This window comes from Agelaius tricolor, unplaced genomic scaffold, assembly GCF_023055355.1.
Source record: "Agelaius tricolor isolate 1412-34295 unplaced genomic scaffold, bAgeTri1.0.p SCAF_7, whole genome shotgun sequence".
Classification (NCBI taxonomy): domain Eukaryota; kingdom Metazoa; phylum Chordata; class Aves; order Passeriformes; family Icteridae; genus Agelaius; species Agelaius tricolor.
The window spans coordinates 23,711,502-23,726,900 of NW_027269267.1; positions in this window are offsets into that span (position 1 = coordinate 23,711,502).

Genomic DNA, 15,399 nt, shown 5'->3' on the forward strand with positions numbered 1-15,399 from the left:
TACATGGGCAGGTTCTGTGAGAAGCTGCCAGAAGCTTCCCTCCTGTCTGACAGAGCCAATGCAATCCAGCTCCAGGACAGATCTGCTGCTGGCTGAGGCTGAGCCCATCCATGATGGTGGTAGCACCTCTGGGATAACAGATTTGAGAAGAGAACAGGAAAAAATCCACTTTCTGTGGAACAGCTGTGGAAGGAGTAAGAATATGTGAAACAGCCTTTTAGACACTGAGATCAGAGAAGGAAGAGGAAGAATCACAGAATCACAGAATTTCTAGGTTGGAAGAGACCTTTAAGATTGAGTCCAACCCATGTTCTAACACCTCAGCTAGATCATGGCACCAAGTGCCACATGCAGTCTTTTTTTAAATACATCGAGGGATGGTGACTCCACCACCTCCCTGGGTAGATGGTTCCAGTATTTGACCACTCTTTCTGTGAAAAACTTCCTCCTTAATTCTAGCCTGTATCTCCCTTGGTGCAGTTTGAGACTGTGTCCTCTTGTTCTGTTTGTTGTTGCCCAGAGAAAGAGACCGACCCCCAGCTCACCACAGCCACCCTTCAGGAAGTTGAAGAGAGTGATAAGGTCACCTCTGAGTCTCCTTTTCTCCAGGCTGAACAACCCCAGCTCCCTCAGTCATTCTTCATACGGCTTGTGTTCCAAGCCCCTCACCAGCCTTGTTGCTCTCCTTTGGACACGCTCAAGCATCTCAACGTCCCTCCTAAACTGAGGGGCCCAGAACTGGACACAGCACTCAAGGTGTGGCCTCACCAGTGCCAGTACAGGGGAAGAATGACCTCCCTGCTCCTGCTGGCCACACTATTCCTGATCCAGGTCAGGATGCCATTGGCCTTCTTGGCCACCTGGGCACACTGCTGGCTCGTGTTCAGCCGACCGTCAACCAGCACCCCCAGCTCCCTTTCCTCCTGAGCACTGTCCAGCCACACCGTCCCCAGCCTGTAACGTTGCAGGGGGTTATTGTGGCCAAAGTGCAGGACTCAGCACTTGCACTTATTGAACTTCATCCCATTGTATTCTGCCCATCCATCCAACCATTCCAAGTCCCTCTGCAAAGCCCTCTATCCCTCTAACAGATCGACACATGCTCCCAGCTTAGTGTCATCTGCAAATTTGCTAATGAAAGACTCTAAACCCTCATCCATGTCATCTTTATTATTAAACAGAACTGGCCCCAGCACGGACCCCTGAGGGACACCACTGCTGACTGGCCCCAGCTGGATGCAGCACCATTCACCACCACTCTCTGGGCCCAGCCATCCAGCCAGTTCCTAACCCAGCAAAGAGTGCCCTGTCCAAGCCATGGGCTGCAGCTTGTCTAGGAGTATGCTGTGGGAGACAGTGCCAAAGGCCTTGCTGAAATCCAAATAAACAACATCTACAGCCTTCCCTGCATCCGCTAGGCGGGTTACCTGGTCATAAAAGGTGACCAGGTTGGTCAAACATGACCTACCCCTCCTAAACCCATGCTGACTGGGTCTGATACCCTGGCCATGCTGTAAATTCTGTGTGATGGCACTTAATATAAACTGTTCCATTATCTTGCCAGGTACTGAGGTCAGGCTGACTGGTCTATAATTACCAGGATCCTCCTTTGCACCCTTTTTGTGAATGGGTATCACATTGGCCAGCTTCCAGTCATCCAGAACTTCACCAGTGAGCCAGGAAGGTGCTCCAGACACCAGAGGAGAGATCCCCTAAAGCCCCTGAAGACCCCATGACAGAGCAGGTGGATGGCCAAAGGAGGCTATGACCTCTTGGGAAGCCTGAACAGGCTCCTGGCATGACCTGTGGCCCCATGGAGAGAGGATCCCACACTGGAGCAGGTTTGCTGGCAACTTCTATGATTCTGTGGGGAACCCAGTCTGTTCTTGAAGGACTGCACCCCATAGAAGGACCTATGCTGGAACAGTTCATGATAAACTGCTGCCTATGGGGAGGACTAATATTGTGGAGGGCTATCTCCTGTGGAAGTGACCCCACACTGCAGAGGGGATGAGTGTGAGTAGGGATTCATTCCCAACTTGATTGATAATAAATTAAATTATTTCCTGCCCAAGCTGAGTATGTTTCACCCTTGACAGTAACTAGTGAGGGATGTCTTCCTACCTTTATATCAACCCACAGGCCTTTTGTTATATTTTCCCTTCTCTGCCCAGTTGAGGAGATGAGTGATGGAGTGGCCTCAGTATCAACCCACCCTAGAAGAATAACTAACCTATACACAATGTAGGTGTTTTAGTTTTGTGAGTGTTTTAGTGTTTGCATTTTTTCATTTTGTGTCTTAAAAAAAAAAAATTTTGTGGTAACTTGAAGGAACTTTTTTCAAGGGAAGAGCATTTATCCAGCATAATAGCCTGGAATCTGTTCTTAAACACAAAATGGTTCCAATTGGCTCTGGACACTAAGTTTCCCAGCTGTCCTCCTAAGGATAATTGGGCAATTAGCCTTTGTCTCTGACACTAATTACCAGCTCATCCTACCTGGCTGATTCTCAAAGAAACCCAGAAAACTACAAGCAGAGAAAATAGGAAAATACAGCCTTTCACCAGATACATACGATTTATAAAGTTACTCTCTCCCAAACTATTTGTAATGAAGGCACAGACCAGAGGTCTTGACCAGAGTTTACTGGGCAGTCGACAATGACTACCTAATTAGATGTGACTTTCTGCCATCAGAAGAACTACACTAGTAGTTCCTGATCCTGCTCCAAGTCTGGGCAGGAGAAGGGTCTGGTGGCAATGCTTGTGAGCGTGTGTTTAGCAGCAGTGATTAATGAGTGTTAGAATATGAATCTGACCACAGAAAATAAAATAGAAGGGTGAAAAAAGCAGTACGTTACATTTCTTCATGGGTATTTATGTACATCATTCCCAGTGAAGCTACAAAAAGGTGCTAATATGGCTGAGGAGAGGAGAAAAAAAATAAGGAAAAGGAAGACCCTTTTTTCACCTTGACTCCCTGCACTCACCCACTGAAGACACAGTTTGGGAATCCTTATAAACTGGTGAGAACAACAAAAAAAATCTGTCAGAAGAGCAGGTCCTTTGTAAAGACTTCTGACTTTTTTCCTTTTAATTGTTCAGTCCCAGAAAATGTTGACTATATTTTACTTAGTATTACTTGCTTTTAAAATGTGGTGCCTGTAGCTCAACTGCATAGATAGCCTTTGGAATATCACAATAAAACTTAGTTAATATCACAGAGATGTGCTTGGGGACATTGCTCACAGCAGGAACAAAGGAATATTGATAAATAGGTTGGCTAACCTTTGTTTGTTCTTTAGAAAAACTGAGTTCCTTCATGCTTTTCTTGCCATGTTAACTATATGGAGCTTTTATTGTATGTCTACCTGCATTCCACAAGCACCATGAAGCGTAATTCAATTCAGCTTAAATCTTTCTAATCTTCCAGAACCAAGAGACTTTTTATTTGTGCTTTTTTTAAGGCTCTGCTTTAGATCTTCAAAATGTTCCACTACACAACAGTGGTTCACCAGCATCATAAACCCCTGCAGGGTAAGGTTTGTTGCATGCTTCAACAAGTAGGACAGAGGAGAGGAACTCGCATGTAGAGTACCACAGAATTCATCAAGTGGCTACAGACAGAGTTCCGCAACCCTTGTGCTCCTTGAGGAATGCACTGCAGAAGCTGATGAGCTTTTCTATAAATTTTATAGACTGCTGAGGCGAGAGTGGAGAGAAGGGGTGATCTTTTCTAATGTTCTTCATGCTGTTTTGACACTGAGATTGCATCCAATTACTTGGTTTGCTCATTGTAAGCCAGTGGGTTGAAACATGGGTGAGGTCACGGTTTGTAATAGTATATGGATCAATGCTTGCCATTTAGAAACTAGGCAAATTGGGTTAAAAGACATTACAAAGTATGTGCCTGAGGAAAGCAGATATTTGCTCTTTTTTCCTCTAATATCAATAGAGTGGATGAGTTTTTAATTTGTTCTTGAGGTTTTTTTGGAAGCAAACTAATAGAAATGGAGTTGAGTAACATATATAATACTTCTGCTTAGCATAGATACAATTAACGTACCTATGATACTGGATAACAGAGCTGTATAACTGAAATAACAGAAGTTCTTTTAGCTGACATAACAGACTGCATAACAGACTGCTTTGGGTTTTGTTTTGCTAGTTAAGTTTAGCCTTTACTTATTCAGACAGATGTTCTGATCTGAGTTGTCATTTAATACCCAAATAGAATTGCCATGTTTGTCAGTCCAGTGGGATCAGTATAGGTGGAGCTCATAGGTCTCTAGAAACAGAATGAGGTTTCATGCCTGAAGACATCTCTTTTGTGTGTGGATCATCTGTATCCAAGAGCTTGGATGTTGTCACTGAGCTTGCAACTGTTAGAGTTGAGTCCTATAGGCTGTGCTTCCAGTTTTACTATTATTGGTACAAATTTCGAAGCAATGGACTATCTCGTGCATGAGACACACAGATTAAAACAAAATTAAGCAAACACCATATATGTTTCTTTTCCTAAGTTTTAGTGTAGTTTGTGGCTACTCTGATAAGAACTGAAATTATGTTTTCTAGACTAATTGGATTGCTTGTCAATCCCATGGCTTACTTTCTCAACTTTTAAGAATTTCTGGCTCAACTCACATCTTTAACTTCCATTATGATTGTATCTATAATAATGTATATTTTCTTCTCTTCCCCTCCCACTGAACTGGGTATTGCCTTCTCTTTCCTTTTTCAGCCCCAAAATTTACCATGTTGTCTTCCATGACAATGACAAATATGATTCTCTCCTGCTCTGAATATCTTCTTTCTGTATATGGTAACTTCCATTATTTTAAACCCATTTAATGGAAACAAATAAGAGAAAAAATATTCTGTAGGGCTACCTTAAACAGAACAAACACTAATTTTGCAAGACTAGTGTCTAGATCCCAACCAGAAATTCTGATTTTCTATTCATGTCACAATATTAAAGAAAAACAAAAAAAAACCCCTCATATACATTAATTTTATTATGAGAATGGAATGGAATAGAATAGTCTGAGTTTTAGAGGACCCAAGATTATCCAATTGCTGGAAGTAAATAGATATCATTTATGTTTTATATTCAATCTTACTTGAGCCTTACAAACCATGTTTGCTATACTATTCTTGATGCCTTAGCCTTCCTGTTTTCCATGTTGAAAAGGGTTTCAGAATTTTCATAGTATCTGTGATTCTGTATATTTCCCTTTTTATTCTCCTTTCCTGTTTTGGTGCATTTATTAAAGATCACACACAACATTAAAGGAAATGGTATACTGTGCATTTATACTAGAGCAGTATGATATTTTCTATTTCTCTATTCCTTTTTTAACAACTTCTAATCTTTTTGCCATTTTGATTGCCATGCAACACTGAGTTGATGTTCTCAGAGATCTGACAGCAGCATAATAACTGAGAACATACAGATCTATTTAGAATACATTTATTCAAGAGCACTTAACAAGTTTTGTCTGCTCATTTTTCCACTCAGTATCATGAAATAATCTTCAGTCCACTTTGGACTTGACTATCCTAAATAATACTGTATCCTTTGTAAGCAACATGTTCATTTTATTCACTCCTTCCAAGTAACTTGTTAGCATATTGAGCTGAGCAGGCTCTTGTGCAGATTCCTCAAACCCCCATAGGTAGTAACTTGCACAATGTTGCGTTCTTTGTGTTTCCCTTAGGAGAAGGGAGCTACATCTGAAGATCAAAATCTGTGATAGAAAGCCTTGCTTATTATTATTCACATAAACTTTTCATCTACTGCTGCAAGTGTTGTTCAGAGACACCGTTAGCAACATGGGCCTCCAGGGAAATGATATGATTAGAACCGTACATAAGCAAATTTCAATCTGTATGTTGAGAATATCATGCATACCACGTGATTATTGTAAACCTCTGAGAAGATTCTCTGCTACAATAAGAAAATATAAAATGTTGTCTTGATTTATGGAAAACTGGCAGTTAATCTCTCCAAGCCTACCTTGAAATTTCTGCCAGTTTAATTATTCTAATCACTTATTTCTACATCAGGCTTTTGAAAGAAAGATGAAAATCAGCCATTTTGTTGCTTGCTCTAACTGGTTATAGCATGTTTCATGTCTAAATGGTCCTCCCAAAATATGGTGACAGAGATGGACAACTTATTCATAATTATTTATGCAATTACATCTTGCTTCTGAAGCTTCTCAGAGAGCTTCTCCAACAGGTGATTTATTTTAACATTTGATTTTCTTTCATCAGGTTGCTTTAATCAGTTTGCTTTAATCCAGTGAAAATCCAGCCCTGTCTCAGTATATCAAAGTAGCATTATACTCAAAATTAACTGGTTTGCTTCCGGAACATTTAGTAAATGCAAATATCTGTGTTTTGGATATTTTCCAAGGTGAGGTGGGTAAGTATCATTTCCCATTATATTTTGCCAAAAACTTCAACACCCCTAGGGTATAGCTGGAGTACTGTGTTCGATTCTGGTCTTCTCAGCATAAGAAAACCAAATTTCTACAGGAGTGGGTCCAGCAAAGGGTCACAAGGGTGATTAGGGGACTCTTGTGAGGAGAGACTGCAGGAGCTGGGCCTGTTTCATCTAGAGAAGAGAAGACTGAGAGGGGATCTCATCAGTAAATATAAATATCTCGAAGATGGGTGTCAAGAGGATGGTGCCAGGCTCCTTTTGACATTGCCCAACTGCAGGACAAGGTGCAGTGGCCTTAAACTAAAACACAAGAAGTTTCACCTCAACGTGAGGAAGAACTTTATGTTGAGACTGGCAGAGCACTGGAACAGGCTGCCCAGGGTGCTCATGGAGTTTCCCTCTCTGGAGGCATTCAAAACCCACCTGGACACATTCCTGTGTCACCTGTTGTAGGTGACCCTGCCTTGACATCAGTTTGGACTGGGTGATCTCCAGAGATCACTTCCAACCCTTACGATTCTATGATTCCATATTCAAAAGCTAGATTCAACATGGCTCACAATTTTCAAGCAAAGCATATCAGCAGCTCTAAAATTTGTCTTCTTTTTACTTGTTTGAAACAAATCATTAAGTTCAACCAATATTCATAACTGTCTGAACTTAAAAATCCTTTTTAAAGTGATAATTTGTTTAATTGCAAAAATTATTCTACTGCCTATTTCAGAGTTTATATGCTCAAACGAGAAACATACTTCCTTGCAATTTATGTGTAAAAGCATTCTTTTCAAATGACAAAATTTCACAGAATGACAGTTACTCAGATTTCCTTCCTTTCATCTATCAAACTGGTGAAAATCAAGACCTGAGCCGCTGGAACCAGTGAAGCTAGATTAGACTGCTAGGATATCTTGTTAAATGAAAAAAAGAGTTAAGTCTTCCTTTTAATACTACATCAGATTTAGGTTAAAGTATTACAACCCCATTAGTCATAATGGAATGGCACAAGGGATATTCATAGCAGAAATTTATCCAGCACATCAATCAATGATCCATTAAGGAAAAATACTTTTTAAATGCTGATAGCTTTGTGCAGACTTCCCATTAGAAACACAGTGATGTGTGGCACTGTTTTCCTCCTTCAAAGTTAAATTTTTATCATTTTTCACATTTAGAGCAGTACATTATAGCCTTGCAAACATGAATCCCTTTACCTTACAGCTGTGCAGAACTAACCTTCTCCAGTGAGTGTGGTATTGGTAGCATGCCAAACTCCAATATTCTGTGACTGTTCTAGATGGGAGAAAAGTGTGCAAACCTTGAATTTCCCTTTTGCAGAACAGTTGAGAAAGATCAATGGAAGTTATCTGAAAACCTGAGACAGATCTCTAAAAATAACACATCAGTGTTTGCTTTGTGCTGTTTCCTTTACTCTGACTAGTTTTTATCATCCTTTTGTTAGTACAGAATCAAAAATGGTGTTTCCTTCAGGGTACTTTGATTATAGGAGAAATCAAGTGTGAAAAAACAGTTACAATCTGTTAAAATGATTGTTAAACTGGAGGGGTCACTTAAATCATAACCCATTATCTCCTGGCACTTGAACTTTCTCATCCTGAAATGACATCTTGGCAGAAATGCATATTATTAAGACCATCAAGATTGATACTAAAACAATCCTTGTTTTCTGATATTGACATTTTGGAGTATTATTAAGAACATAACAGAAAAATTACCTGAGATGGTAATTTCCATTTCCAGTCCTGGTAAGACTTTGGATGGATATTTCAAATGGGAAGGAAAAAAAAGTAATATAAAAATGAAGTGGGAAGAAAAATTACATGCTGAACAAGAGAAGGCATTTATGAGCCAAGAAACATATCTAGCGTAATAGAAAATGCAAAGATAATAGTCTTTCTAATCTGAAGAACCAGCAGAGCTGAAAGGATTAAAACCCCACAGATTACTCAGTATCTGAGCAAAAAGTCCTAAAAATGCAATTTTGAAACATTTCAGAAAAATAATTACTAAATGCTATATTTTCTCAGAATTTGATCACAGAAAATGTTACTTATAATGTGCCATTTACTGTGTTGATTATTTATGATGGTATTAATCTCAAAAATAACTTAAAGAATATTCTCAGTTCAGGTGGAAAATATGGTAATAATTTGTTCTTTGAACAACAAGAACCAACTTCAGAGGTCTTCCTCTTAATTAAAATATTTGGAATTTTATAGGCCACATCATTTAAAATTTCAGTCACTTTTGTTTGGAATTCTGTGTTCTATGGCAGCAATAGCCTTGGCCTGAACGTGTTGTGAAAGTGGCTAAGAGTGTGTCTTATAGGCAATATTGAATAGACTTTGGTTTAAACTGAATACTGCTCTTATCAAGTTTACATCACTCAGACTATGATTATTTATACTCAGTTTCTACATTTCAGGTAAAATATTTTAATTTTTCAGTTGTTCAGGAAAAGGATTTGAGAGCAGCACAATAGTTATTGTCCATATTCATTAAAACAAACTGTTGATGACTTTTTCCTTCATATTATTTCACTCCATTTGGGCTTTGGAATGTGGAAGAGAAATTATTTATATTAGATATGTTTTTTCTAAATTTGACTGGCTTACTATTTAAAATGTGGAGTTTGCACATATTTTCCAGAGGCTTAGCTATTTACAGCTATAGTACTTATTTTACATGTGATAGAAGATAATGCATATAAGGAATGGATATTCATCTTATAGTTATTGATTAATTAAGATTATTGAGGTGAACAGATATCTTGCAGCCTCCATTGCATTTGTTGTTTATATTTGAAGATATCCAAGGTTATAAAGATTGCTTAGATGGGTCATTTTGCAGCTTTCAGCCTTCCTACAATTTCACTGCTGTGACATTTTGTCTGAGGGACAGCCACATGAGTAAAGTGTCTGGATGAATGCAGTGGGATACAGTATCAGATTATATCGCTGTTATTTATTATTCTTGGGGTAAACACATTTGTTTATCATAAAAGTAGCTGGTCTATTCACACCTCTTATTCATCTTTGACAGATGCTTCTGTGAATCCAGATTTAACTCTTTCACTGATTGACTACAAAGATTTTGAAAAACAGAAAACAAAATCAACACTTTTCTTAGTATTGTATTTTTCTGTATGCCTTGTTGAGTAACCATGTTAAATTCTGCTTTCCCCAAGAAAAAAAGAACAGAGGCTGACTTCCCTAACTGCCTCACATCCAAGAGCCAGAAATATTGTTCTTAAATATTAAAAGTCACAAGATAGCCTAAGGGAATAATGAGAAAAAAAACCCACAAAGGATTCAATGTGGAGACTTGGGAGTAGCATGGAAGGAAAGCAAGGCTGATGAGTTCCAGAAAGGGAGAAGGAGGAAAAAGCGTGTAGGTAAATAGAAGTGAGGAGACTGAAAACTAGCCAGAGGTAGGAAGGAGATTAGGAGGAGAAAAAATTCAAATACAAAATTATGATGAACAGATTTGAGGAATAAAGCTGCAGGAAGCAGTAGGTAGGCTATAATTTGTTGTCATAATCAAGATTGGGTACTACTATGCAAGACATCTGTTAGTAACAAAAAAAATTGTGTTCTCCAGCCCATGGGCAAGAACACTGACTGCTGTGCCCAAAGTGATGATTTCCTTTTCCTTATGATCTCTGTTCAATATTTATAAATTCCTTCAGAAATTTCAAAATACATACAAAATGTCATGTCTTTGACAATCTGCATGTTGGGAATGGAACTTAAAAAATTATAGGATTCAACATGTTAAGGAAAAGATTTTACCAGGTTATTCTACTCTTTTTTCACTGTAGGTTAAAACAGCATACAGCTATGAATAAAAATTAGTATCACATTAGAAACCACCACATACAAGTTAACTTTTTGCAATACAAAATAGTATGTATTGATTAGGGAATTTAAACTAAATAATTTTCTTATACTTTGTTTCTACTTTATAAAAATATATCCATAATAAGGACCTAATCCTCCTTTAACATATGTGCCTCATTAAGTGTCACTACTAATGAGTTATAGATCAGTAAAATCAATAAAAACAAGAGAATAATTGAAATTTTAATACCCATTTTCAGACAAATAGTCAGAAAAATACTCAAATACATAAATAATTACCTGGATGTGACTACTAATTTTCAAGTTGCACAACTGATAAATTATTTAAGAAATTATAAACTGTAAGTGCCTTGATCATAACATTTTATTCATATCAGAGTTGTATTCTGAGGTGAATTGAAAACTGATTGAATGTCTGGGTCTGGAGGGTGGTGATCAGTAGCACAGGGTCTGGTAGGAGACAGTAATTCCTGCAAGGACTCAAGGATAGGGCAGAGTGAACCTGCAGTAGGTTTGATATGACACCAAACTGTGAGGAGTGAATAATACACCAGAGGGTCATGCAGCCATCCCAAGGGACCTAGACAGGCTGGAGAAAGAGGCCAAAATAAACCACATGAAGGGAAAAATGCAAAGTCCTGCACCTGAGGAGGAGCAACCCCAAGCAACAGAACATGCTGGGGGCTGTCCAGCTGGAAAGGAGCTAGGCAAAAAAAAAATCCATGGGGATCCTGGTGGATGCTGAGTTGAACTTGCACCAGCAGTGTGTCCTTGTTACAAAGGAAGCTAACAGACCTTGGGCTGCAGTACACAAAGTACTGCCAGCAGGTCAGGGGAGGGGGTGCTTTCCATCTCCTCAGAACTGGTGTGGCCACACCTGCAATGCTGTGTCCAATGCTGCATGCCCCAGTACAAGGGGAATGTGAATATACAAGGGAAATGTCAGCAAAAGACCACAAAAATGATTAAGGAACTGAGCATCTCTCCTATGACAAAAGGCTGAGAGAGCTGGAGAAGCCCAGAGAAAAGAAGGCTCGGGGGAAATCTCATCAATACCTGAAGGAGGGTGCAAAGAGGACAAGGACAGGCTATTTTCAGTGGTGTGTGGTGGCAGGATCAGAGACAATAGGCACATGCTTAAACAGAGGAGTTTCTCTCTGAACACCAGGAAATGCTTTGTTTACTGTGAAGGTGACTGAGCATGGGCACAGGCTACCCAGAGAAGTGGTAAAAACTCCCACCTTGGAGATGGTGGACACAATCCAAACAAACTGACTATAGGTTACTTTGAAGGTTAGATAACATGACTTCCAGGGCTGCCTTCCAAACTCAGCCATCATGAGAGTCTGTGAATTTGGCTTCTTTTGAAGAGGAAGTAGAAGTGATGAAATAAGACCAAAGAAACTAAGGTAAGACGCAATACGACTATGCTGAATAATTTCTCATAATCCAATGTGAAAACCAGTACTTTGGTTGAGGGCAAAAAGAAAAGATGGTGACATTATCTGATAATTTTTATTATTGCATTGTCCTTTTTAGGATTTAAAATGAAGGAACAACATTTTGATCAAAATATGATACTTTGACTTTCAGTTTTTTTTGGGGGGGGGTGGGGCATGGGGAGGGGAATGATAGCTCCACATTTAAAATAAGCCTGCACATATAAATCTTACTGAAAATCATAATTGTAGAGGACTTCACTGCTAAGGTTCTCACTCTAAACCATAAATCCCAGTTTTCTGATTGAAGCAGACTCAGACCATACAGAAAATATTAAACAAACTGTTATTTGCTTTCTTATAAAATTCACAAACCTCTGTTTTCACCTTAAAGCATATATCTTATTAATATTTTGTATGTATAGCATCTTAATGTATTCAAATTTTTTCAAGACTTTGACCAAGTCTGCAAGGCTATATTTCCCAGTATATATTTGCATTTTGCAAGAGGATGCTAATAAAGGCAAAATATACACATTTAATTCTCAAATTGTCTTATAACGCCTTCTGTTTGGTGCATTAAAATGGCAAATGTGTGTTGTCATCTTATTGTAAATCTTCCATACCATCACAATGGTTTCTCACGGGCACCTCCTCACAGCACTGACTCCTTCCTCACAGCACAAGCAACAAACTCCAATGCTCTCCTCACCCGGCTAATCCACTCTCTTGTAGCACTCATCTTCTTATTGGACACAGCTGTGGCCCATTAAGGGCAGGCCTGTTCCTAATCTTTGGTGATTAGTACAGCTGCAACTCCTCAGGGGTGAGACTACCTTCTGCACTATTCTCTTATATCCTATCCCTCCACAAATGTGGATAGAGTAGGATAGAGTAAGGAAACATAGTCTCCATTTATTGAAATTGTAAGCCCCAAGAGGAAGTTATTGTGGTTGAAAGAGGAGATAAGATTTGAGAACTCTTTCATAAGCCTCATGCAGTTTTTCCTCCCAGATGTTTTCTTTGTAGCACCAATTTAACCAGTCTATTTTGTCTCTTATAATGAATCAAAGTAGCCTGCTTTCTATATCTGCAACACCTCAATGTCCCAGGACCATATCTGGCATACATTATAAGTAATCTGGTAATTCTGTGAAACAGAGAATGGACAAAAATTGAAAGAAACCTCGATTCTTGAAAGATACCTGTGGTGGAGCATGGATGAGTGCAACAAACCATTACTTGTATCACAGAATCACAGAATGGTTGAGGTTGAAAGGGATTTTTGGAGATCACCCAGTCCAACCCCCTTTCCCTCTCACCCTCAGAAGTCAATATGAAGTGGCTCAACTATAATTATTCAGTAACCTTTTTACTGTGTTTATTTTCAGTCAACTGCCACATGACACATAAAGATCAATGGATCTGACGGATCACCATGCAGAATTTAAGAACTGTATGACCAAGAGGAATATGCTTACTTGCATTATATAGGAATATATATATATCAATAAAATCACTAAAAGATGCCATAACATATTTTACTCTCTGCCTACTTCTAAATTATTTTCTTATCTTGCATAATGCAATTAAGAAAAAAAAAAGCCACAAACATTCTCTACAGAAAGTAGGAGAAAAAATATACCAGTTTCACTTGCATTTCAGAACAGCCTCTTAGAAAGAAGAGGAATATAGCACTCGTAGCTGCACATATAATTAGAATTGCTGAGCAGAATGACTTCATACTAATTTGAAAAATAAATAGTTGTTTCTCTCTATGATACTGTTCCAGCTGCTTTAAACAATTTTGTGATAATGGATTATTACTTATATCGATCTTGCATGTCAGTTGACGTGAGGGAAATATTTGCATTTCTGAATAATTTGTGTACAAAAGTGGTTACACAAAACTCACTTCTTGAATACTGGAAATACCACTAGCCTAATGCACAGAATATATGCAGAGAACTATAGATAGGTAGATCTTTAATAGCATGTAGATTGCAGTTTATCTTAGGAAATATTATAAATCAACAACCTCTTCTCACATTGAAGGAAATTTTTTTTACTGTGTTAACTTTAAGTATTTCTTTCACCCAGGGGACTGTCCCATTAACATATTGTTTTGATTTTTGGGCAGATTGAACCACAAAAGAAAATGAGATCCTATTTCATGTTCTCACAGGGCACTGATTGCTTTTGCAATAATCCACCATCTGTATCCAAAGTCCTATCTAATAGAAAAAAAAATTATATTCAAAGATCTTGTGTCTTTCCATGTAGTCTGTATTTCACACTTGAGAGAGACTTATTTATTATTAACAAAACTTTTTGGAGTGTCAGGGAGAAGAAAGAAAACTTTGATAAAAGGCAGGATATATTAACATGAGTGGCAAGTTTTACCAAAAAATATAAGCCACTGATAGGTAATGTTTGAGAGATTTTAATGAGAAGCATTAGGTGACTTTAATACAAATGTCACTATCATTTAGTTGCTAGAAGGAGAGCTGAAGCAATACTCATTTGAGTCTGAAAACTAATTTCAAGTAGAACTTTTTTGAATTTTTTTCATGCTTTCCATGAACAGTTAATATTATGTAGTCAAACCTTATGAATATAGGACCTAGTTGTTCACACATTTACTTCAGTTTTCAATGTTGTGATTTGCCCAGCTTTGTGCAAAATCCTCCTAGGTTAACACAGGAGGAGTAGAAAAGAGAATCAAATTCCAAATTGAAATCATGTGTATTAAATTTAAGCATTTACTTATACAATATGTGAAAACTTTTTAAAATATTATGCTAACTCACATTATAGAATTATTTCCCAAGAATTGTCCTGATAAGGTGAATGAGAATTTTTTTTGCCATTTTTGCTTGTTACTGTCAGAATTTTTCAGACAGTAAAAGAGTAGAAGTTTGAATAAATGACATAGCATGACTCTTTCTCATTCTAAAAGATCATGTACTTTTTGTGTTCCCCAACTGTTTCATGTACAAGTGTCATCTGACTGCTCATCACTGTTCAGCTCTGTGGCCTCCCCCACTGCTTCTGCAGTAAGCAGAGCCTGACTTCTTACTTCACTGTCATTCCTTACACACAAATATTTCTTTTGTTGAGGTGGTGAGTGGATAAGAAGATATGTTTTAGCTTATCAGAGCTATTCCACATTGTCAAACCTAAAATGTAATCCGGAAGAGGAAAAAAAATGATTGGTGCTTGAAAATCCTGTAGGCTGAAAGGAATCACAGTGTCAGCTATGGAACTAAAAAAAACCCACCAAGACCTCAGAAATCAGATAATACCATCATCACTAAGTCTGATGGCTCTTTAATTTCCTCTAAAATTTCATGTATGAGAGAGGCATTTATCATAATTTCATGAGGAAGGAGTCCACAGAAAATATTGACACAGCCCTCCATGAACTTACAAAATTCAATAGCTCCATAAAGAGGTTTAGTGATAGGAGGCTATTATTTAGGGTAAGGGAGCCTGCTGAATGACACCCAGACTGAGGCTCCACAGTGATTTGGCACTCAAGAAAGCAACAGGTAGATAAGCCAAAAATGTCAAGGATAGCAATAGAATCTGTGATGCAGCTCCCACACAACAATAAATAAGTTATGGTATGATAC